Here is a 25288-nt window from a genome sequence, read left to right as displayed (position 1 = left end):
TTTACATTGCTACTAAGGTTCCCTGTATTAACCGATTTACCCCTCTCAGTCTGATGAAACAAATTCAATGTATCTAAAGAACTCCGCTGCAACCCAGTCGGCATCCCACCGAGGTGGAGACTGCTAAAAAGCTGGGCAAGAAGGGTGATGGAGGGTGGGTATTCAGGGCTTGGGAGGGACTGGAAAGAGACCAGGCTCCAGTCCCTCTCCACCTTATAAACAGTCCCCAGGGCACGCTGGAATCTCGTGCCCTGGGGACTGACTCCCTCCTGCAGGAGGGGTGGAGAGACCCTGTAGAGGAGTGGGGGTGGCCAGAGGGTTGTCCCGCTATGTGGGATGTCCCTCTAGCACCCCCTGCGGCAGCTTGGACAACCCCTTATCATATGGTAAGTATTGAATCACATTGCATGTACTCACAGCATATGGGAGGTTATGTCCCCAAATGCCCTTGTTCTAACATATGCCAGATGAAATGGACATGCAGTCACATCACTTCGAGGGGTTACCACCAAATTCGAATGGTAGTCACGCCATTGCCTGAGATTACCACCAAATGCCCAGGTACTCACACCGTTGCCAGGGATTGCCATGATACACATGGTTACTAGTACCATTGCCAGAAGTTGCCATCAAATGCCCAAGGGCGCCCAACAGTGCTAGTGATTGGCATCTAATTCGCAGATATTAACACAATTGGCAAGTGCCGCCATCAAATGACCAGTTATTTACACCATTGCCATATGTCACCATTTCGTGTCCAGGTATTCACATCATCGCCAGGTATTGTACCCATGTATTCGCCCTGTTGAAAGAGATCAAATGATTGGGTACTCGCCCTATTGCCGAGGGTAGGCTGTGTACTAACTCATATTCCAAGGACTGCTATTATATAGTCAGGTATTTTGATATTGATATTTCATTTCTATTGCGCTCATACCACGATCATAAAATCGTGTTTCAGAGCGTGACAAGGCAAGGGAAGGGGAACAGAGGAGAAACAAAAACAACGATCTTACTAGGCCCAGTGACATTGAGAACGCGCAAGTGCATGGAAGAGGGGGAGAGGGAGAAGTGCATGGAAGGGGGCACAAAAAGGAGAGTGCGGCGCAAGGAGGAAAAAAAAGGAGGAAAAAAACATAAATAATAATAAATAAATGTATAAATAAAAAGGCAACAAACAGAGGGAGTGCAGCCACAAGTGGCAGTGCTGGGTTTAAGGCAGCAGGCTGGGTAGGTCTGATAAGTGCAGGAAGAACAAAAAAAAAAAGAGGGTGGGGGCTGTATGGGTACAGATACAGACCCCAGTGCAAGGGGTGGCCCGGAGGCAGTGCATGCGGGTGGCAAGAGGAGCAGGTACCTGGACCCGGAGGAAAGAGGATGGCCAGGTGCATGGTGCCGAGGGAGAGTAGAATCAGCAGGGGAGAGGGGGTGCAAAGGTAGAAGCAAAGAGGAAGGTCTTGAGGTGCTTCAGGAACCGGAGATGGCTCTCCTCAAGTTTTAGAGTGGCAGGGAGGCTGTTCCAGAGGGAGGCCCCAGCCGAAGACAGAGATCTACCCCCAGCTCGTTTCTTTGAGAAACGACTGACCCGGAGGGAGTTAGAGGTAGAGGAGCAGAGTGCTCGAGGAGGGAGGTATTTGCGGAGGGATAGCTGAAGGTATGTTGGACCCAGGCCCCAGAACGCCTTGTGGACAATGCAGAGGGTTTTGAATTTAATCCTTGCATCCACTGGGAGCCAATGGAGAGATTTCAGAGCTGGAGAGATACGATCCCAGGGCTTGAGGCCAAGGACAAGTCTCGCAGTCCGGTTCTGGATAAGTTGCAAAGGACGGAGAGTAGAGGTAGGTAGATTAAGAAAGAGGCTGTTGCAATAGTCCAATTTAGAGAGAACTAGAGCTTGGGAGACAGTGAGCTTCTGGGGGAATGAGAGGAAAGGAAGTGTACCTCTGAGGAGGTGCAGTAGGAAGTTAGACTTTTTTTTATACATCAGCGATGTGGGCGGAGAAGGAGAGTGTGGAATCAAAGGTGACACCAAGGTTCTTGGCCATGCAGGTGGGGATAGGAGGATGGCCAAGGGAGGCTGGCCAGAGAGTGAGGGGAAAGGAAGGTGATGGTGTGCCGATGAGGAGGATCTCTGTCTTGCTGGCATTCAGACAAAGATCATTGGCTGCACACCAATCTTGAATGGCAGTTAGGCAATCAGTGATGAGAGAGGTGGAGGAGGTGGCCGAGGGCAGCCTGAAAATTAGTTGAGTGTCATCCGCGTAGCACCACCAAATGTAACCCACTAAAGGAATGTCTATCGAATAGCCACATACTCATTCCTTTGCAAGGGTTTCCCCATAAATATCCGGTATTTACCAAATCCGCCAAGCTCCTCATTAATCCTGGTGTCCAGAAGACGAAGTGCAGCACAGTTGCCAGATGAGCTGTGTTGCATTTTTCTCGCTTGCGCTGGCCAGGGGTGGAAGAGGAGAGCACTGTTATTGCTCTCCCTCAGCTCTACCCCTTCCCTGTAACCGGAATGAGGAAGCAGGCAATGCCTGGAAGAGGCAGTAGGAGACACGCATGTTTTCCCCACTGACTACTTGCCCTCCACAACTCCCTAGGGCTCGGTGGTACTGATGATGCGTCTGTCTTCTAGGTGAGGGGGATCCCCGGAGGCTGAGGAAAAGCTGAGAGAAGTAATAGTACTCCATCTCTTAAGAAATGCTACCCCGGCAGGCCTTGCTCTCTAGCCATCCTGCCTCACTCCTTGATCAGTCACCCCGGGCAGTGCTCACCTGCCATCACACTCTGGTCAGTCCGACCATATTGTTTATCTTCTATTGTAAGACGTCCGGTGAAACAGCTGCGTATTAATGAACCAGTCATTGCTGATAATATGTTTCTTATTTTGCCGTTAACTGGACCTCATTATGTTTGTTATTGCTATTTGCTGCGACTCAGGCTGCTAATGAATGCCCAATATGACAATGTTGGTCACTGCATCCCATATATGTAAAATTCTTGTGCGATATTATATAATAATTTGGATAAAGAGATAATTTCATGTTCATATTTATACAAACAGTGAAATGTCATATGTCTTGATTTCTTAATATCATAGGTGTTAAACAAACCTAATGTAAGCATGGCTCTGCGACATGCTTCACATTCCTCCAATATTTATTTATTTATTGTGCATTTGTAAGGCACTTATGCATCAAGTAAAATGTGTCTCAAAGCGCCCACAGGGCAACGGGGAGAGAAAGGCAAACATAAGAATTATAGAGAGGCGGTCCTACTAGGCCATGTGAGCATTCAGAGCCTGCAAGTGCAGAGAGAGGGGGGTGAAGGTGGTCGGGAGGTATGTGCTAGGAGTAGCAATGAGGTGAGTGCTAGGGAGTAAGTTGCAGGCTGTTAAGTGACCGGCAGAGATCATTTGGTGAGTGGACGACTGCCAATAAATAAGTGCAGGCCTGTGATAGCACAGGCCAGTGGGCGCCTATTGCAAATTCTAGAGGTGGGCAGAGGCTGAAAGCCATTGGGGGTGGGGGTTAGGCTAGGACCCAGGTGGACACATAAGGGCCCTGGTCACCAATCTCAGCCACTGTGGGATTTAGCAAAGGAGGATGGGAGGGAAGGAGGAGGTGAAAAGGAAAGTCTTGAGAATCTTCTGGAATTTGAGGAGATCCTGCTCAAGACAATAGTTTCATCAACTAAAATTGTAGCTCCCGGAAACCGCCCCACCATGTGCCTTCGTGCTCCCTCCAGATACACAATCTTCAATCCGTTCATCTTTATACACATTCCTATTTTGCTCTTTGTTTGGGTCCCCCTTTCAAATCTTCAAGTGTTACCTAAATTATTCTTTTGTGGGACTATAAGAGGGATACATTCTATTTTGCATGCAACGTAAATACTTTCTTTGCTCTATCAATAACCATATTCTTTAAGGGTTTAAGTTTCGTTCAGGATTTGGGTCATTTAGATTTAGCAAAAAGAATTTCCATTTTGGAAATGTCCAAGCAGCACAATATATTAGCCAGATCTTTAAACAGAGCCTGACCAAAATGAATTTTTAGAAACTTAAATCTAGAATGATCTATCTGGTTTATAGGAATGCAAAGCCGATGCTTGTATTGGGTTCCACGATCAACATCCTTGGCACATGAGAAATATTGGTAGCCTGAAATAGCATGATTCATTTGCGTTACTCTCGAAAAAAAAATGAAAATGTGTGTCATAATGATGAACATTATTCATTTCCTTCTAATATGGGTAGCACTTTTTATCGCATAAGCCTCAATTTAGGAGACCAAGCAGAAGCAGTGCTTCTCTAGTTCTGGAGTGCCCACTCATTCAAGTAATTGAGAGGCGGTCATCAGCGTGCAGAACAATATCCACCAGCCAGATTACTTGCACTGTCAGAGCATCACAGATCTGTGCTAGGACATTCTGGATACAAGCATGACATCCCACTAATATCCTCCATGCCACTGGATTCCAGTAGGAGTTGGCAAGAGCAAGGAGGTGCTACTCCTCCCAAAGTCCAAACCGAAAGAGCATATCGATATTCCCCCTATTTGTTGATGTAGTGCATCAGTATTTATCAAGAAAGAATGATCCTTATTTAGAGCAAGATCTGCCTGGAGACTTTGTTTGATTGCTCCCAATTTCTTCCAATTTTGGGGGAATATCCTCCTCCAAGGAACACTGCCATGCATTTGGTTCCAGAAGTGCAAACCCCAACCCAGGCAGCTGGCATCCATAGTCATAACCAGGAGTGGGTGAGAAAGAATGGACCTCGACCCTATTGATCCCTACATTTGAGGAAGTTACATATAAAGGGGTAAATGTGATGGTCAGATGCAAGGCACATCAAAAGCAGAGGCCACCATCTATCTCTGCACTCAGGAGCCATCTCATTCTGTTCTGGTCTGGTCTGGTCTGAAAAGGCAATTTAACTAAATTTCTGGGCCCACTTCACAAAATATTTGATCATCTAAATGTGACATCTAGCAGTTGTAATTACCCCTTAAGCAAAGGTGCTGGCCTTAATTGTTTCTAAGTCTGTATACAAAATAACCTGCACCTTTGTTGGTGTGTGGACTCTGGAGAAGAAGTCAACGTATACAACTGGAACCATTGAAGATGTCATAGGAATTGGGTGCAATCCCAGTACCAGATTTCCGACTGTAGTAAAGGGCAGCGAAGAATCATGTTATTGTACAATGGTTTGATGAGGACTCAGTGGATCAGGCCACTAAGAGGTTAAGGGAGTTAGTGTACCCAAGACTTCACCCAAAGACACTTCTGGAGATTTTACCCACCAGCCCAGTAATGAACACATGGACACTGCAGTCATTGAAGACAAAACACCTGGTCTGGAAAAAGGAGACCAAGTTGTAATGTCATAACATGATTGTGACAAAAAGACAACTACTCTGCAGGATTACACGGATTAGCAGGGGGTTCTAAACTCTCACGCAGACCCATACTACTAATAAACAAGTAGTTACCTCCGTCATAAATATGAAAAAGGCATACCATAAATGGCACGGCTCCTCGCCTTATTATGGTAACATGGGCCAAAGAGTGTGAGGCAGCAAGGAAGCATTGAAAGCAATATTACAGTTACTAAAATAAAACATGTCAAATCAAGGATCTATAGAAGTGCCAGACTTTGCTCAACCTAAAAGGATAGACTAATAAAAACATTAACAGCCCACATCTGCAATGATATACACAGAAATTGCACACTTCTGGTTAAAAGACGCACTGTGGGTATGAAGAGAGGGGTAAGCAGGCAATTTCCTTTGCAGTAATGTTTTAAGTATATGTCTCTTAAAAATGTAACCATAGGGCTCATAATTGTCACTAGTTCCTATAGAGAAAGGCCGGGCGGTCATAACTATGGATACCTTAATATCTTCTTACTGGTGCTCAACAATGTTGGGCTGGGCTTCATGGACATTTCTGGTGCATCAAATGGGGTTCAGGGTGGTGAAGATTGTGTGATGGGATTCTGCTTCAATTCAACAAGTGGCACCAGCACTTGGTTCGAAGAAGCTTGGGACAGGCGGCAATGTTCTGGACGGCATAACTTGCAAGCGCTCAGAGGGGTTAAAAATTGCAGAGGGAGCCAAAGACAGCTTCTTTTATTCCTGTAGTGCCATGCGGCCCATGTCCAGGATCTCTGAGGAAAGGTGAATCCTTTTCCTGCCTCCAGAGCCAGGAAGGTTCCAGGGGCACTTGCCAGCATTTAAGCAGCAGGCAGGCCTTTTACAACAGAAGATCACTTCAAGTGTTCCTCTCAAGCGGTTGAAGGGAGGGTCTGACTCCCTCCATGAAAGGTATTATAGAGTCCAAGAATAATTCAACCAAGGGAGGGATCAGACCCCCTTAAATACACAGTTGCCTCAGTGGATTGGTCCATTTACAGCCTCCTGTAAGGGGGCCATGAAGCAATTATATAAAGATGTGCCTTCTGATGTCAGCTCCCATAGTGCCTTGTCTGCGGGAAGTGGGGAGAAGGCAGAGGAAGCGTGTCTGGCCCAGGATTCTCCAGGATGGTGGAACCCCTCTCCTTGTAACTTCTCTTCTGGGCTCCTCTAACCTTCCCCTCCCCACCTGCCTCCCTTACATCAAAGAGACCCCAGCCATGAGCTCTCTGACACGATTTCCCCATTGTGCTGGCATCGTTCCAGTTGAAGTACTAGGCTGCTCCTCAACCCCTGGGGCTATATCTTGTCCTGTTGGAGGTAATATGCACCAGTTGCAAGAGGCGAGGTGATTTTACCAGCTACTGCAAGAACTTAAATAAGTGGTTTACGTGACAGAAGAAGATCAAGCATCCAAGATCGTGTAAGAGGATTCAATTCAACACTACAGCTAAGACAATGCCTAATCTGGGATACTGAATGGAAACCCTTATTGATATATCTTTATGTCCAGTCCGTGAGTTCTGGGTGACTACCCCTATATAACACCCCTCTCTTGGAATCCCCCTGACCCCACTGAGCCAAGAAGTAGTTCTGTTTTGCAAGTTAAAAGGTTTATTTGAGCATTTAAACAATATATATATATATATATATATATATATATATATATATATATATATATATATATATATATATATATATATATCACACTTTATAATAAATTAATAATTGAATATCACACTTAATCTGAGCAGTAATCAATAATGGATAGTCTGGCACTAGCACACTTCTTTATAATCAATGATGAGTGGTTATAGGATGGATAAGATAGCAACAATACCTTTATGGTTTCAAATGGATGCAAGGTGGAATGAAAATGCAGTACAGAAAATAACTTGATAGGGTTTCAGCAAAAGACAATGTAATCACTTTCTTGGACAATTCACCCCCCCCCCCTTTTATGCAATGTAAGGAGATGAAGATGAGAGCACACAGTTCTTAGGAATGCAATCAAATAGAATTCAGTTCAATTCCCCCCCAGCAGCTTATACAACAGATAGGAGTTTTGAAACACAGGCAAAATGCTTTGAATATGGTGATAATGCAGTGAGAAATATGCTGAAAATGCTTTTAATTCCCTTCAGGAGGTTCAGGGTGAGTGGTATCTAGTTAATATTAGTTCAGGCTCACTCTAGCAATGATTCAGGGATGGTTCTTAAGAGGCAAACGAAATTTAGCAGTTCAGGCAAAAGCAACCATCTTTTTACAAGTAAAGAAATCGGGCCAAATCGCAAGGAACCAAGTTCCTAGCACAAACGGTTATGGAGTTATGAACGATTTTGTGAAGGTTGTTTTTCGGATTTGAAATTTTAAAAGTTCAAAGCGACAGGTTACAGCTTGCAGTTAGAAAATGACAAGTGACAGCTATGCGGCTGCAGAATTGACAAGTGACAGTTAGGAGGCAGTTCTACTTAGATTAAAATAGTTTGGATTAGATTATTTTAACTAAGAGATTGGTTCTGCACAGTTCTGCTAGGTACTCACAATATATTTTTGAAATAGGCCTTGCCACGGATCTGTTCAGGTTTTGGACTGGACTCCGGTTCTGGTTTCGGCACTTCACAGTGATCTGGGTCAGCTCTCTGGTTCTGCTCACAGCGGTCTGGGTCACTCTGGATCTCTGGCCTCTGGTTCTGGATACTGCTCTGCTTTCTCTTGGTACAGCACTGCTTCTGGATCTTTCTGGCACATGGTTTTAGGCCAGAATCAAAAGCTGGGTCCGGCTGTGAATAGTCTGCAAATGATTTTTGGGCCTGCTGACAAATACTTTTGCTTGCAGTGGGCCTTCTTGGTTCAAAGTTCTGTAGTCTCTGTTTAGCTTGGAAGTCTAAGTGTAGGATCTCTGGATGTGAAGTCGTCGGTCAGCATGCTCCGCAGCAGATGGAGTTGAATCTCCTCTCTAGCTTCCAGTGGCTCATTTTATGTCTTTTGAAAGTGGGTGTGTGTGCAGCATCACTAGCCAGCCCCTCTCTCAACTGCCCATTGGTCAAGCTTTCCGCACTGCTTTGATTGGGGGAAGGAAATGTGTGTCATGGTGATGCTGTTTTATGGTCTGCAGAAAGGATACTCCCCTGTCAAATTGCACACAAATCTATATTTGACCTAAAGACATATTTCATAGATACACAGTGGTTTGAAATTACATGCACCCATCACGTATCACATGAGGTATACTCTGTTCAAACTCTGATGTTTCTAAGAGCTCGCATTCAGAACTGGCAACATTTTGTGTTTTTTAACTGGTTTTGCAATATTGGTTTTTCATTAAAAATTATACACATATACACGGCCTGTCCATGCATACTCCAGTAAATTCCCATGTCTCTAGCTTAAACACAGAGTCTGTGGTGTCAATAAATAGCGGGGTTTTGCCCCAGAACATCACACAAATTCCCAACGCGTCTTAAAACGTGCACAGAAAAATCACAAGAATTATGGTATCATTTAAATAATTTTGACAAGTCTGCACTGTGAGTTATACATCTTTCTTAGAATCATATTCTGGCCAACAGAGGTGTGTCTTTTCAGGTCACATGGTGTAGAAACCAGTTTATCCAGTTTCTGCCAAGCTCAGGGACCCTGCCCCTCCCAGCTTCTGCCAAGAGGAAGCTATTTTACGGTCCCCCAATAACCCATCTGCCTGAGTCAAGGCAGGGCTTTGTTCAAAAGGAAGCCATTTACGATCACCCCAATAAACCATCTGCCTGGGCCCTTTCTTTAGTTTCTTGCAATCCCCTGGTAATTCAATCAGAGAGTGTGTGACCTCCTTTTGGCAGGAGCAACAGAATGCAGACAGGCCTGGGAATGCATTTGTTGGGCAAGCCCCCACTCCTGTCGGGGGTAGCTGTCTGGCAGAATTCCAGTTTCCTTAAGCCAGGTTTCAGGTAAAATGTCACTTTTTGTTCCCCAGTTTAAGTCAAGACAATTTTTACATATGCAGCTAGAATGCTGATTCTAAGTTCAAAACTATGACATTTTAACAGTTACAAACTATATGACACTCAAAAGTAGGTCACTCAGTTAATTTAAACATTTCGATTTTGGTGGTTTTAATCCAGTTTCAGTTAGGCTGCTGACATGCATAGCTCAGCCAGTTTTGTTATGAACATTGTTTTGGGCTCTTCATCTTCCCAGATTTTCAGATGTTCAGTGAGATTTTAGGATGTGTTGTAATGTTTGAAAATAGGCATTTTGAGCTGGCATTCAGAGAAACCAAAGGTAATTTTAAAGTGCGGTTTTTCCATTGGCACACATTTCACTCATGGCACCCCGGCCCATCCTGCTCGCACTGGTGGGTGGCAAGTTAGACAACCATATCAGTGTGCACAAACTGCGTGGTTCTCCTGGTATTTGGCGCACATGTGGGCTTTTTGGCCATCTTGAATTTTCTAAGCCCACAGCACCAAATGTTGCAGCATGATAGCTGAAACGTGGGTCAGGACATCCAACAATCGACATGAAGAGACAATCACTGTTAATACTGTTAATGTCATAGGGGAGAATGATGAGGACTAATGTGTGCATCCCTATGCCATGGTGTCTGTTAATGGGATACCGGTTTCAATCATGGCTGTTTCGGGGGCAAAGATATCCTTGATGTCCAGAGAGTGTTTGAGTGTGAATTGGGTGGACATGTGAAAGATTTGGAAAAGGCAACCATTTCCCCAAGGGGCTATTATTTAGACAAAATTGAACTTCTGGGGTTCTTTAAAGCAGAGCTTAATTTTAAAAGAAGTTGCACCCAAGCGAAGATGTATATCACAAAGAAGGGTGCCGCACCTTTATGGTGTGAGCTCAGGAAAATTTGAGAATAAAGTTTGATCCCAATGCCAGTGAGAAAGTGTTGCATGTTGGGGAATCTGTTTGTCAGCAATTCAAGAATGTTTTCAAGGACGGTATAGGGAAGGTGAAGGGAATGAAACACAACATTTTTATGAAGAAAGGTTGTAAACCAATTGCCACAAAATTACGTCCTGTTCCACTGCGTTTGAGACAGGGTGTCAAGAAGGAACTGCAGAAATTGTATGAGTGATAGACAAGGCAGTTTCCACACAGTGGATTTCCCTGTTAGTATTGTTGAAGAAGGCTTCGGGTGAACTGCGTTTGTGCCTGGATTTGAGAAAAGTCAATGGGTGTGTGGTGGTGGAAAGACCTCCTTTACCTAATATATGTGAGAGGTTGACATTGGTTAGTGATGGGAGAGTGTTCTTCAAACCGGATATGATATTGGCATATCATGAGATTGAGTTGGATGAGGAGATTAGAAAGTATACTCTGTTTATTACACATGAGGTGAAATTGCAGTTCAGGTTGATGCAGTTCGGCATGGTGTCAGCGTCATCTGTGTTTCAGAAGATGATGGATAGGTTGTTCAGAGGTATGAGTGGTGTATTCTGTTTTCAGGATGATGTTTGGGTGTCAGGGAGAGATGAGAAGTTACATGATGTTGTCCTTGACAAGGTGCTCAGGATTTTGCAAGAGAGGAGTATCACTTTGAGGAAAGAGAAATGTGTGTTTGTTAGTGGCCAAATGGAGTATTTGGGTCACACAATAACTACAGAAGGTGTGAAGCCCAAGAGTGAGATGGTGAGTAGCATTAGAAAGGTGACTAGATCAAGACACAAGCTTAGGTGTGTTCATTGCTGGGGATGGTTGAATTCTATCAAAAGTTTGTACGAGATTTTGGGGAAAAAGTGAAGGAGATGAGGAAGTTGTTCAGGAAGGGTGCAGTTTTTGAATGGAGTGAGATATGTGAGAGGAGTGTGTATGAATTAAGGAAGAGAATGATTTAGCTAAGGTTTTGATCAGTTTTGATACCAGGAGAAAAAGTGCTCTGACAGTGTATGTGAGTGATATCGGTGTTGGTGCAGTTTTATCCCAACTGGATGGAAGAGGTTGTGAACATATTATAGCTCATGCTCTCGTTTGCTAAAAGAGGCACAGCAAAACTATCCTGTGTTAGAGAAGGAGGCTCTGGCTTGGAATTGGGCTGTGAAAAAGTTTGCAAATTTTGTGTGAGGCACAGAGTTTGTCATAAGGACGGATCATAAGCCACTAAAGAGCATTTTTGAGAATGAAGGTTTGAGTAAAGTGTCTCGAAAGGGTGGCCGGATGGGTCACCAGATTACAAGATGGAGGTCATATGCAGATGGCAGAATGTTCTTGCAGACCATTTATCTAGTTTAGGTGGTTATGAGAATGAGGTTGGTGAGGAGGGTGGTACGAATTTAGTTTTTGTGAATCTTGAAGGAATCATTGATAAGGAGGAGTGGATAGAAGCTTTGAGAAGGGACGAGGTGTGTAGTCGTGTTGAGGGTTTTATGGAGGCGGAGTGGCCTGGCAAAGCGAATCTCACCAAGAAAGAGAGGTCATTTTGGGAGGTTCGGGAGGAGTTGAGTGTTGTTGGTGGTATGTTATATAGATGGGAATGTGTGGTGGTTCCCAAGTTGTTGAGGAATAGGGTCATTGATTTGCCGCATGAGGGACAATTGGGTGTGTCTCGTACTAAGGCTGTGTTGAAGGGTGAATATTGGTTGCCTGGTTTCCATTGTGTAGTGGAGAGGAGGCTGAGTGAAGGTGTGGAGTGCAGTGAATATGGGAAGGGTGAGAGTGCCAAGGGCTAGCCTGTGGTGAAAAAAGAGATTTCCAATGGTGTGTGGGATGAGTTAGTCATTGATGTGTTGGGTCAGGTTGATTTGGGCTCTGGTCGAGGTAAGTTTGTGTTTGTGTTGGAGGATCAGTTTTCAAGATGGATTGAATTTAAGGTAGTCAGAGAAGCTACAGGTGAAGTTGTTGCTGAATTGTTACAGGAAATGTTTGAGAGGGAATGATTACCTAGTAGTTTGTTGATGGATAATGGAACCCATTTTGTGGGAGCTGTGTGCCAGAGATATTTTGATTTATGTGGAATTCTACATAAGAGGATGGCTTTGTATAATTCGGAAAGTAATGGAAGGGTGGAAAGAGTGAATAGACGTATTATGGAGGTGATAAGGTAGCTGATGTATGTGGGAAGGGCAAGAAGGTGGGAATCCGTGAAGGTGTATGCGTTACGGATGTCACCTTATGTGGCGACACGATTAAGTGCTCTTGAGAGGAGAATACAAAGCTAATACCATGGTGATACCTGCCTGGTTGGGAAGAGCTATGGAGACAGAGTGGTAGATGTCGTAAAGAAAAAAGGGGATTGTGATAACAATCGCTGGCTAAAAGTGGTCAATAAGAAGAGAAATGGGAGTGTTGTGAAGGTGGCATGTGGAGATTGGGTACGGATTAAGAAAGGTATTGTGAAGATTGTCAATCCCTTATATTCGGAGCCTGTACAGGTGGAGAAGTTCATGGATAGCGCTGTAAGAGTATGTGATGGTCAAGTTTGGAACAATAATAGGATTGTGGTTGTAAGGAGGTGGAGGTGTTAAGAGAAGAGGGGCGATGAGTTGTAATGTCTTGTGTGAGTGGGATGGAATGTGAGGGATATCATCTGGGTGCCAGCTGTCGAACCCTGGGGTGGAATGTGGAGGGCTGGGTTCTTGGAAAAGTCAGTTGCCAGCTCTGCCCTGGAGGTGTTGGCCCAGCTGGGGGGTTTATACTTATCTGCTTAATAAAGTCCTTGAATCAAGTCCAGGCCGGTGGTGACTTTATTACAATGCAATACAATAGACATTAATGCAATACAACCCCACATAAAAAATGATCTGAGCTTCGAAAGGTAACAGGTGGTGATCATCAAAAATTGGGGTAATATGGTCACACTTCTGCTTCATCGCCACCAATCAGGTGGCTGCATACAAGGAAGAATTAAGGGGCTGCTGGATACTCCTAATAGAATTGCACTGGCCTGGTCAATGTGAGAAAGGACTAAAGACCGTACCACTGTGCAAAAAAGTTCAGTAAGAACAAAATGCCTAATTAAAGCAACCACAGGTAGTACACCAGCGTACCTGGTGGCTAAGATCACGATATCTGGTGGCACAAGCTCTTCCCACAGCAAATCAACCAACCGGCTCGAATCACAACTCATCCGCAAATAGAGCACTCGCAAGCAATCCTTTTCCGGTCACACACCCACCCTCTGAAACATGATCCTGACATCAGCTTGGGATTATCCCCACAATTCTCCAATTTTGTAAATCTCTCAAAACACAGATTTTTCAACAACAGACTGATGCAGAGACTGCAACTCACAGTACTGCGCTACGATTAAAAGATGACAACCCAAGCTCAGGCAACCCATGCTCTGTACAGTGCTTCGCTGCTCTCGACCTAGGCCTGAGAGTTAAACAATAAAATAACAAATACATTATTTGGAAAACATGTTTGAAGCTAGCAGCATGTGCTTGTTTCTCAATATGTGTTTTTAATGTGAATTTCTCATCTAGATAAAATACAAGAGCCTTTGGGGGTAATTCCGACCCTGGCGGTAGGGGGTTAACGGCACCGGTAAGGATGCCGGTGCCGTTAATCCCCTACCACCCTATTACGAGGTCCCTTAGCGGGTCCCACCAGGACCGGCTGGTTTTACCAGCCTGTCTTAACGGGACCCGTTAAGGGGCTGTGATGCTGGAAATGCATCGGAGGGATAGGGCCTCCGTACCCTTGTCCTTTACTGCTTTTTATCGTGTGTTCTGTTGTTTTCTGCGCAGGAGTTCATGTGTTCATGTCGGACTCCTGGCGGTGCAGCTCTCTCTTTTGGTTTGGTGTACAGACCCATGGGATACTCTTACGGCACCCATGGGTGGGGGTACAACCCTGTGCCCCTAGTGTATGTTTTTGGGCACCTGTGTGTGGCCCACAGAGCAGGGTGAGGGCTTGTGGCAGCTCCATGCTGAATTTGACAGGTGCTCCGAGTATCCTCCATTTTGGGATACCCAGGCCCTGCCATTGGAATCCGTTGATTCCTGATAGGAAACAAGATGGCCCCCATGGCCTCTTGCTTTCTATTGCCTGTTACCTTGTTTTCCCAAAGTCCTGGGAAGCCCTGACTCTGTCCCTTCTCCCTGACCGGCTGTTAGGTGGAAGTTCCATATATGGTGGTGTTGTGAAGTCCAGGCCAGACTGGCTGGAGCCTTCCCAGTGACTGTATGTTGTGGGTACACCCTGTGGGTGGGACCTGGGTGAATGGAGTGTGTGACGAATAAGCATTCTGTGTTGTGGGTTTCTTGTATCTGGTGTTTGACACAATGACTGAGACAGTCCTGCCCGAAACTGGTATGAATGCAGTGTGGAGTGTTGAATGGTTGGGTATTTGTCCCAATACACATAACTTGTTGTGAGTTTCTGGAGAGGAGTGAATGGCCTGAATGCACTATGCACCTGATTGGATGCCTGCCTGCATGAATGCCCTTCTGACCGATTGGTTGCCTGAGTGTGACCCAGCAGAATTAATGGGAGATCAACTAGTATATCTGGGGGCCTCTCACTGCTAGAATTCATGTTCAGAAGCCACTACAAAGAGTAACTGGAGTAAAACTGAAGCTTAACCTTGAAGCCCTGCTGGAAGAGAAGAATTGCTGTTGCTCTCCTTCACAATCTGAAAGCTGCTGCGTCTCCAAGAACTGGCCCAGAGAGGACCTGGTAAGGTGCCCTCTTCCCGAGCTACGAGGGACCATCGTGCACCAGCTAATCTTTGCCAAAGATCCCTGGTAGACAGACCTACGACAGGTTGCCGACTGGAGACGGGGACTGCCGCGGAATCCCAAAGAGAAGCGCCCGGACTGTTGTCCGCCACTGTCGACGACCGCTGTCGCCGACTGGAGCCGCCATGCTCCTGTTTGCCTAAGAACTTAATTTGAGCCAAGGACGCTCTCGTCTGCATCGCCACCCACTTTATCCCGCTGGAGAAGGCCCGACCGTCGACGCGCCGAGGAGCATCCGCTGGTGGGTTTCCCGCCACCTAAAGACCACAGAGACGCCGATAACTCGACACCCTTGCTGGGCAATAGTTCTTCAACATCTCTCTGCAGTCCAGAACTACCGTCACCGAGGTGCCCCGCATGCCTCTTCCTTGCAGGACGCCAACACTCCGTCGTCGATGTGCAACGCTCGGAACAAAGCTGCCACTCCACCGCCATAGTTCACCCTGTTCTCCGTCGGACGTTCGACGACCCCTGACTCATGCCTTAAAGGGAGGGCACTCAAGAAGGGCCATCGATTCCCTGCCGAGGAACGCTACAACGCCAGGTACTTTGGGGTTGCAGAACTATTGGGAAGTCTATTGTGGACAATATATGGACTGGGCTTGTACCTTTATTCTACAGGTTGCGCAGGTGGGGGGATCTCCACACAGAGCTGTGTTTAACGGTAGCGACCAGTATTCTTCCAATTGTTCAACCGTCTTGCTTTCCTTCCTCTCTATACTGCTGGTTTCCTCTTTATTGATCTGTGTGACATTTTGACAGTATAGCTGATGCACTTTAATGAGATCTGATAATATTTGTGGTACCACTGTAGAACTGTAAAGATTTACCATTGTTGATTTTCTGAGCACAAAGTGAGTTATTGTGATAGTGTACATAACCTTGAATATTAATTATATAAAGACTGTGTTCTAACCGATACAGTGTGCAGACATTCCTTTGTGGGTGCTTGGGGACTACACTGTACTCAAGAACCAGCTTGCGTCACCTCCTGAGAAGCTAGGCCTTTATTGCTCGACCACGTACCAATATTAGAGAATCTTGGCTGGGGTCCTCTGTGCCTCTCCTCTACCATATAGAGAGCGGAAGTACAGACACCCCCCTCCAGTCTTTACAGGGACCATGGAGCTAATAAAGGGCCCGCAATTTGCGAGCCTGTTATTAGCTCCTTCACCATTCCCACTGAGCCCGATGGGGGCTCAAATGGGAATGGGGAATGGTTTTCTAAATGGGGACTTACCGGGTCCTCCAAGGTTGGAATGACCCGGTAAATCCCCATCCAGAGACCCCAGACCTGGGTTTGGAGGCACCCTCGTAATGACCCCCTTTGTTGTGGTAACACGGAAAGCCATAATTCCACCTTAGTCAGCTGAGCTTGCCAAAGTAAGCCTGTTTGTTTGTTATCAGTGGGAGGGAATGGCAGAAATTCAGTTTTAAAATTGTTACATTTAAGATTTGCAGATGACAGCCAGTTCTTCCTTTCATACAAGCATGCAGCGGGGTTATTCGTTGTAACAGAATGCCATCTGGTGAGGGTGGTATACAACATGATTTTTTATTTTTGTTTAAAAAAACGAGCCGGGTAATTCTGTTTCTGAAAGACAGGCCTACTAATCATAATCCCCTTTCATAAATGCTCCATGCCAAAATGATAGTGCATACGTGTGCTTTTACTAAGGCAGCATAGAGCACCCTCAGTCACTGCGCTGCAGTGGCACAGGGCAGGTTCAAAGTTCACATGTGCCTTCCTTACTGCTGCTGGAACACAATGTTTAAACCTAGATATTTCTGCACCTCTAATTTAAATTATAATAATTGTATGCCTTAGTCAGTCTGGTGGCACATTCATCTGTAACCATAAGCCACGCCCAGTTGCAGCATGGTGTCTGATAAACGCACACAATTTTGCGGCCACAGACATTTGAAATCACACAAGTATCAGCTTTTTGTGCAGGGCCCAGTTATGACCAGACTGGTGTATATTAGTGTCTAGCCTGACTCTCTCCATAACTGCTATGTGAAACATTGGTCAGGCTACTGCCTGTTTGATTCAAATGCAGGAAGAGAAACACCTTCCAGCAGGGCACATTAACCTCCAACAGGAGGCCTCCTGGGAACGGGTACGTCAAAGGCAGCACTGACATAAAGTCAATCTCACCTCAGTGTACTGACCATTGGCATCCCTTTAAAGTGAGCCAGCATGGAAAGAGGGCAGTGTTCGAGTAGACAGAGAGGAGAGGTGCCACTATCTTGGTTTCTGTTAGGGCTCTCTTCCTTCTCTTCCCTCCATTTCATGTAGACAAGGTATCCATTTTGTGATTTCATAAGGCAAAGGGCACTTGCTACAACAACCTGGATTGGACATTTAGCCTCTATAAGGATTGCAGTACCTCCTCATTCTTTGATTCATCTTTGGACCATCAAGAGATGATGCAGGATTCACTTTTGGTCATCTGTTGGCAGTGCAGTCTGTTCAAGAGTCCTCCGCCAGTGAGGTGAAGACAGAAAGCATCCATAGCAGAGATGTCCTACGTCCCCTAACTATCCCCATCCAACAGTGACTGCTGCTGGACCAAGGACTTACTTCAGGCTGCCCTGGAGCCAGGTTCTTGCTCACTGGAGGTGAAGGATTCCCTGTAGGTGTTGCTGTAGTGGGAGTACAGAACAGAAGGTTTCACCTTGTCCTGTTTTGCTGCCTTGAGATGCTTTTTAGTCGGATCGACCACGCTCGCCACTTTCAAGCCTCCACAGGACCTGCAATGCTGCTTTTGGCAATCTACATGAACTTCGAAGCAGACTGGCTTGTCTCGACATCATCCCAGGCTCAACCTTTGTGGAAGCAACTTGTTCAAGTGCCGACACGACCTGCTGGAAGCTATTGATTTTGGCATTTCAAATGCTGACATGACCTAGCAGAAGCCATTGTCTCGCCGCCGACCGACACCTGCCCAAACCATGGGAAGACATCGTCTCACCATATCGAATGGTGACTCAACTGTTTTGGATTGTTAGGGAGAAGGAACGGAAGTACCAGGCCCCTCTGCTATTTAGGATGAGGCGATTGTAGAAGGAGATGTTATAAGGGAGCTATGAGAACAAAGGGGGAAAGGAGGTGACCAATACAAGCTGGATTGTAGTGGAAATGTAGTGAATTCTGGTATTAGTATCACTTGTGCATTGAAACTCTATTTTAGAAGTTAGATGGCATCTTGAAATTGAGGCCTAGTGCCATAGCTATGCCAGTACGCTTACATCCCCCCTCCCAAGGGTTAGAAGGGTGTGCGTGCATTCTTTGCTCGCACACACAGTTCTTTATTGTGTCTTATCATTAGTGCTTGTAACCCAGAAGGAATGTGCCTGCAAGGCCAAGAGAGGGCCGTAATAGATCTTTGAAGAGCTATCCCATGAGAAGGGGGGCTGAGTGCTTTAGGCCTTCACCAGTCCATATCTCTAAGTTCTAGCGGCCAAGACTGCCAAGGCACAAACATTTCAGTGCACTGACTAGTCAAGACCCCTAGCCATAAAACTAAAGTGGCCAATCGATCAGGAACATCAGAGAGCAGGGCAAGGACGGTCTGCCTCCATCAGAGGTTAATGTGATTTGTGCTGTGAGGTGCCAGCAGAGAAGGTAACACATTTAAACTGCGGGTGGGAAGGTTGTGGATTGTGGAGGTGCCAGGGTGTCTGAGAAAGGAGCAGGGTTTCTCATAGTTCTGAGAAGGTGTCACAACCTCGAAAGTAGCCACCTTGCTCATGTCCTTGGTACCAGGTGCACCGCAGAGCTATGAAATAATTAATTATGTAACCAAATTGCCAATTAGTGTCTTTGTACATAATGATGAAAGAAGAAGATCCCCACATGGAAGGAGATGGACAGAAGAAGCTGGCACCCTGTATGGAGCAGGCTATATGTGTATAGGGTCATACCAACCAGCTACCCGGATTTTTAACCTATGTGATGTACATCAATTGTGACACTGTGTATCCTTAAACCTAGAGTGGGCTTTTATTGTACCGGTCTACCTCCCAATTTTTAAGAATATTCTTTTCGTGCCTTTGGGACGCTGTACCCGATTATGGGAGGAATGTGGAACCAGCCACATTACATTTTGAGTCAATAGAGCAGAGACAATGTATGCACAGCAGATTGCTGCTGAAAAATGATGAATGGGATTTTATTTTGTTGCATCTAAAACACAGTATCAAGTTACAGCAGAAGTCTGTGTGTATGAAATTGAGCACTGAAGCCATAGAATTGTTGGTTATTCTTTAAACCCAGCCGTTTGGGGACACAGCCTGACTGAAGCAGTGACAGGTCGGGTTTATGAGCGCTTAGATAGATCTCCACCTCTTCATTGAACATTAGCACTGAAGAAGACTTCCCATAGGTCCAAACACGTGTCGGGAGCATTTTTGTATTGAAGATTATAAAACAACAGTATGATTTGTTGATGTCATTTCCCTTGTTGTGTATTTATTTACAACCAGGGATTTGGAACATTGCTGGTACTTTGATCCATTCATTACATGTGCTTGTTTCAATTTGATTTGCTAGCTAAGGAGCACATTGGGTTGAGTTATACTCGTCCTACTTTATCCTTAAAAACCATGGCTTATGCTGTTTTTATCAGAGTGTTTTATGGCAGCAGATTTCTTTGCTGGCCCGTACTTGTATTTTTGTGAGAATAAACCTTGTTCTCCTTGCAAGAGGTGTGATGGGCTTTTTCCCTAGTGGGTTGTATTTTTTTCTGGTGTGAGCACTGAGGGGCTACTCTACAGGAGCCAGCACCATCAAACTGACTCGACAATGACTGCCAGTGGAATCGCATCGACTCAAAACATCCCAGCATTGGCTCGAGTACAGCTAAAGTAGCAAAAAGACCGGCTTGGCTCAGTCATGTCCCCAAAGACAAAAATAAATGTACAGTGAAGAGTTGAGGCGGGAGAGGCAGGCAGAGCTCGAGCCAGCTTGGGTCAAGTTATTTCTTGGAGCTCTGCCCGAGTATCAATCCAATGTGCCATCAGAGCCGAACTGAGACCCGCCTGAGTCCTGCCTGCTCGCCAATAATAAAAATTGTCAAGAAAATCTTTACAGTGCTTATTATAGGGGCAGTCAGCATCATCGAGATGTCCTGTCCCCAGCAGAGAGTGTTATTCTGCCAGAGACCTGGTCCCACACACCCACCCCACTTATCACTGACAGGTGGAAGCTGCACTTCATTTGAAATGCAGAGGTCAGCCTCAGTGGCTTGTCCGCTGCATGAAAGGGTTCCTGGCAGGGCCTCCCTAAAACCTTTTTAGCACCTTGCTTTTCTTTGGAGAATTAACACAGCAAAGCATGATGTTGTTTGGGGTGGATGGTAAAGCAGGGAAGATGCCTGCCCATGATATCAAGGTGGTGACGGACCCTTCAGTGAACTGCACTGAACAAATTGGAGAACAATGGGAAAAACGCCAGGGTTAGGTAAAATTCAGCACCATATTAAAATGCCCTAGCTTCTCTTTTATTAGAAACATGATTATGCAAATGCAAATTGTATAGTTCAATATATTGAATCCCTATAACTGGGGACTATACCACTGACACGAATGCCTTAAATGCCATATATCTCACAATCCAAGCATGGATGGCCCTGAATGAGCTGTGTCTCAATGACGATAAGACTGGGATCCTTATCATGGGTAGCCAAGCCAAACTCAAAAACCTGTCTCCACTATACCAATCCTTCAATATTGAAGGAAACATCATAACAACTGCTAAAGAGGTAAAGACCCTAGGAGTCTATCTCAACTCCTCTCTTAGCCTATAACGCCAAGTCAATGCTATCACATCGGCATCCTCTTATACAGCTAAACTCATCACAGCCTGTAGACCATATCTTACAGAAGCGAACCGGATTACCCTGGCCAGAGCTCTAATTCTTTCCAGGATCGATTACTGCAATGCCATCTTTGCCGGCTCTTCAACCAAAAATATCACGAAACTCCAAATCGTGCAGCATAACGCCATAAGAGCAGCTCTATATTCTGAAATCAAGCCAAATCTCCACCTTCAGAAGAAACATCCACTGGCTACCAGTGAAGGACAGGATTACATTCAAAGTACTAACACTAGCTCACAAATGCCTTTCTTACTCTGCCCCACGTTATCTCTCCTGCCTAATAACAAAACAAAAAAAAACTGGCAAACCCATACGCGCTGCCTATCTCGGCCAACTAACTAAGTCTAGATTCAAAAGACAAAAAGCAGGGTGTGCAAGCTTCCCCGTCATGCCACCTAACTATTGAAACGCCCTGCCACTAGCCATAACGTTGGATCCTGCCTTACTCTCCTTACGCAAAAAATTGAACACTTGGCTTTTCACACGACATCTAGTGACACTCACCCCACCTGTAAGTAAATTAGTAGGACCTACACCAGTCCATGTTAATCACTACTAGCCAAGTCATCACATTCTTAAGTCGTCCTTGTAGGCAACAAAAGCCAACAGTAGTATCACCCGGGCCCCACGGCTACAGTAACTAAATTCTTAAGTATGCATTATATGTGATCCGCATAACCTGTAACCAAATTCTTAAGCCTGCTGAATATGTAACTAAGATATTAAGACTGCCAAAAATGTAAACATCTTCTTAAGCCTGCAATTCTTGTAACTACATGCTTAAGCATGCACTATTTATGATCTGTATTACTTGTAACAAAATTCTTAAGTTTATTAGCATGAAACCAACATCATATGCCATACACCATGTAACCACTCTGCTTAATCATGCGCTACTTGTAACTATATTCTTAAGCTTATGCGCCCAGTTGCCTTCGGGTTAGATAAGCAATACAAATGTAATAATAAATAAATAAATATTTAAACCACAGGCATTACTCGCTCGTAAACTAGATTATATATTGATATTATACATTGATATTGTAAATGTCATCAGTATTCATACTTTCTAAGCCGAAGTGTTGACAGTTTGTAATTAAATTGAAATTAAGTATGTACGCGTAACTAAATTATTGAAATATTCAATATTGCACTATTTGGATTGGAAGTAAGTGCACAATGAACCATTTTGAAATTGCCCCTGCATTAAAGGGTCTTCATTGGTGGGCAGGCATCCCTCTCAATCCATTTCACGTTTTGATTGACGTATGTGTCTCTGCCTTCCTTAGAATGGATGCTCATGCACTGGTTTTTGTAAACATTTTGGTTAAGTAGTGAGTTGAAATGATTTTGCCTAGTATAGCACACCTGGGTTAATTTGTGAACCTGTGATGTGAGCCCTGTCTGGGATTTTGGCACTTCATGACGTCTAAGCAGTAGGTCTAGTTGTGACGTGTTTGTGTGTGTGTGTGATTGGCAAAATATTCTATTGTATGTTTTACGCAGGCATTGTCCTGGCTCGACTCGTGTTTGGCCTGAGAGCCATCTGGCCATCTGACTCAGCCCTGACTTGGCCCTACTCATGTATTCGCTGGCTCTCCCAGGTCTTCAGAACAGACAACATTCCCCTGGTCCACTTTTGGTCATTTTATCTAAACAAATATATAAAAAAAGAATAAGCAGGCTTATACATCCTTCTGCACTACCTGCTCCTGGCTGGTTTGTTGCAACTGTACTGGATGGCTGGATTCGGGCTGCAGGCGAGAGGTCGGTGTAGTTGTGGCACAGTTGGCTGGAAGGTTCCCTCAGAGGGTGAAATGGGAGAAAGGTTTGAGCTCTTAGCTGAGTGTCCCTCTGGCAGTGCTTTGAATCACAGGAGCCAGTGAGGATGGGCTGCTACTCTCGCAAGTGGTCTTTCCTTTAGCAGAAAGATATGCTCGCCTTGCTGAGGCCTGGGATCCTATCAAGTCCTCCGAGGCTTTCTTTGCAGTTATATATTTTGGGTTACAGACAGAACCCAGACAGGATGGAAGCGATAGGGCAAACAAAGCACCCAATGGGTCACCAAGAGCCGGCTGGGGCCATTAGTTTGAAAATCATGTACAGAGGAAGTAACACAGCAGACTTTCCCATAGGAAGAGCAGGGTCTAGCAGTTTATTTTTCTTTACTCACTTGATTTGCAGTATAATTTACCTCAGAGTGTCTCCTTGCCGTGATGGGGCGGGGAGATGTGAGGAATCCAGTCACTTACTTTCTTTTAAGGCGGAACAGTGATAACACTGCCACACGTGTCAGAACCAGTAGACCCTCGGGGGTACAGGTGCCTCTCTACCTTGGATCCGACAGCTGGAGAGGACTGCAAAACTGTCAGGACAGTGTTTTATTTCTTTACGCACCTGGTAGAACATTTGGGGCATTGCATCAGTCAGAGATCCTGTCTTCTCAGCACGACCAGTACTGGACTGGCTTGGCAGAAAGGTGGGAGATTTCGCCATAGACTGGTGTCCCTTGGGGCCTCTTTTTGCCTGCACATGATGGTGTTCAGCCTGTTGTGACAGATGTGGCCGAATTTATTTGACTGGATTTATTCGAATCCAAACAACTTAGCATACAGCCAATACAGCATTTAAGCGTTCCGCTTCTGCTGGAAAAATAAAAGAATATATTCTCCAACCATAAGCAGGCACTGTGGGTTGCGACGTTCGGTGCGCAAAGTGGCACTTAGTGTGCCTCTAGATTGTTTGGTTGCTAGCACTGTACCAACTGCCTCCTGGTGCTTCCTAGTCTACAGCCCAAGTCCAGACTGCGCAAGCTAGCATAAATGCATCGCCTTATGACCAGGATGGAAAAAGGATGCAAAAAGAGAGGCAGCCACAATGGGTGCCTAACCCAGCAGAAAACAGATGTGACTGGCCCTGCGGTCACACATGCCATTCGGACAGTCACTAGGGGCACCGAGCACACTAACTTCACAGGGCCGTTGCAGGCTGGCCCAGGGACAAGCTCGTGTCTGTGCTGGGGGCACCCAGCGGACTCTTCCAGCAACCGGGATCAACCTTGGTCACACAGACGTACGGGACAATCGTGGTTGTTATGGGAGGCCCAATGTTCATGTGTGTGTGCTAGTGTTTTGTGCAGGAAGCGTCATGACATTGTCATGACGCTCCTCTAATAAAAGGGGCTCTGCTGGAACGTCAGTGTAGCAGAGCCCCAGGAAGCGGCAACTTGTGTCTGTGTCAGTTCTTTGTGTGTACCGCCGCGTGGTCGCGGCCTGTTCATGCAGCCCTGGCCTGGGTGCCCCCAGTGCCAAGGCTGCTGAAGCTGGGGGATCCCCAACCTTGTGATAACTGTTCCGGTGATCGGGACGGAGCAGGAGGCTTCCTGCCGGCAACCCGCTGCTTGATCGCAGTGTGCCGGTGACTTATCAGGTGCTCCCGATACTGTCTGTGGCCCGCCCCGGTGGCCAGAGGCGGGCCACTACAGTTGGCACGGGACTGGATCATGGCCTGGGGGCACCCAGGCCATACACACAGTTGCCACGCAGGCGTTCTGCAATATAGGACACAGAGACAGGAGCAGAGTTGCCACGTTGGGGATCTGCCTTTATGATGGACTCTGCCTGGTAGGTCACACAGGCGCATCGTGGGGCACACAACACAGCAGGCAGGAATCATCTGGTGGAGTTGACTAACAAGCAGGAAACCACTTGTGCCTTTTATTAAGTACATCACATGGTGCACAGACACGTGATAATGCACGTGCCCTTAGCAGGGACTTATCTCCGCTTAAAGGGGCAAAGCCTCAAGCATTTACTCTAACCTTTACTGTCTGGGAAGGGGGCACCAGGCATATTTGGTTGTAGTCAGACACATGCATGGGGGAGGAAGAGGGCCCAAGATAGTAGCATGTTTTACTATTTCTGAGTACTTTCAGTTTGCATTAGGAGGGCGTCGAGAGTTTTAAAACCAGAATAGAGAAGATCACGGTCGGCTGCAAGCAAAAGTGTCATATACAATTATGTATTGAAGGAAAGTGCAGAAGAGAACAAAATAGTTTCTAGCGCTTGGAAGTGGTTAGGGCCCCGGGCGGCAAAAGACGGGTGGGCCCCCCTAAATTGCATAAATAGTGACATCAGTGATATCACAGAATTAGACTTTAGTATGCAAAAGTATCATGGGAAGTTAAATTAAAAATATGTTTATAAGGCAGTAGACAAATGCACTGTGGCGTCCATTACATGAATTGTCAAAATTAACATTTATATATGTGGCAATATCAGGAGTGAGG

General features: G+C 45.6%; 1 protein-coding gene and 1 long non-coding RNA gene across 2 annotated transcripts in view; one reads left to right on the top strand and one right to left on the bottom strand.

The window, feature by feature from the left end:
• Nucleotides 1-25288, bottom strand: part of LOC138526310 (uncharacterized) — a 93188-nt gene that overhangs the window by 485 nt on the left and 67415 nt on the right. The window lies entirely within an intron of this gene.
• The window catches only part of ECRG4 (ECRG4 augurin precursor), a 48246-nt gene that overhangs the window by 1986 nt on the left and 20972 nt on the right, over nucleotides 1-25288 (top strand). The gene's annotated exons all lie outside the window — the stretch shown is intronic.

Source organism: Ambystoma mexicanum, chromosome 7p, assembly GCF_040938575.1.
Source record: "Ambystoma mexicanum isolate Mex_15411 chromosome 7p, UKY_AmexF1_1, whole genome shotgun sequence".
NCBI classification, from domain to species: domain Eukaryota; kingdom Metazoa; phylum Chordata; class Amphibia; order Caudata; family Ambystomatidae; genus Ambystoma; species Ambystoma mexicanum.
This window is presented reverse-complemented; position numbering and strand designations above follow the sequence as displayed.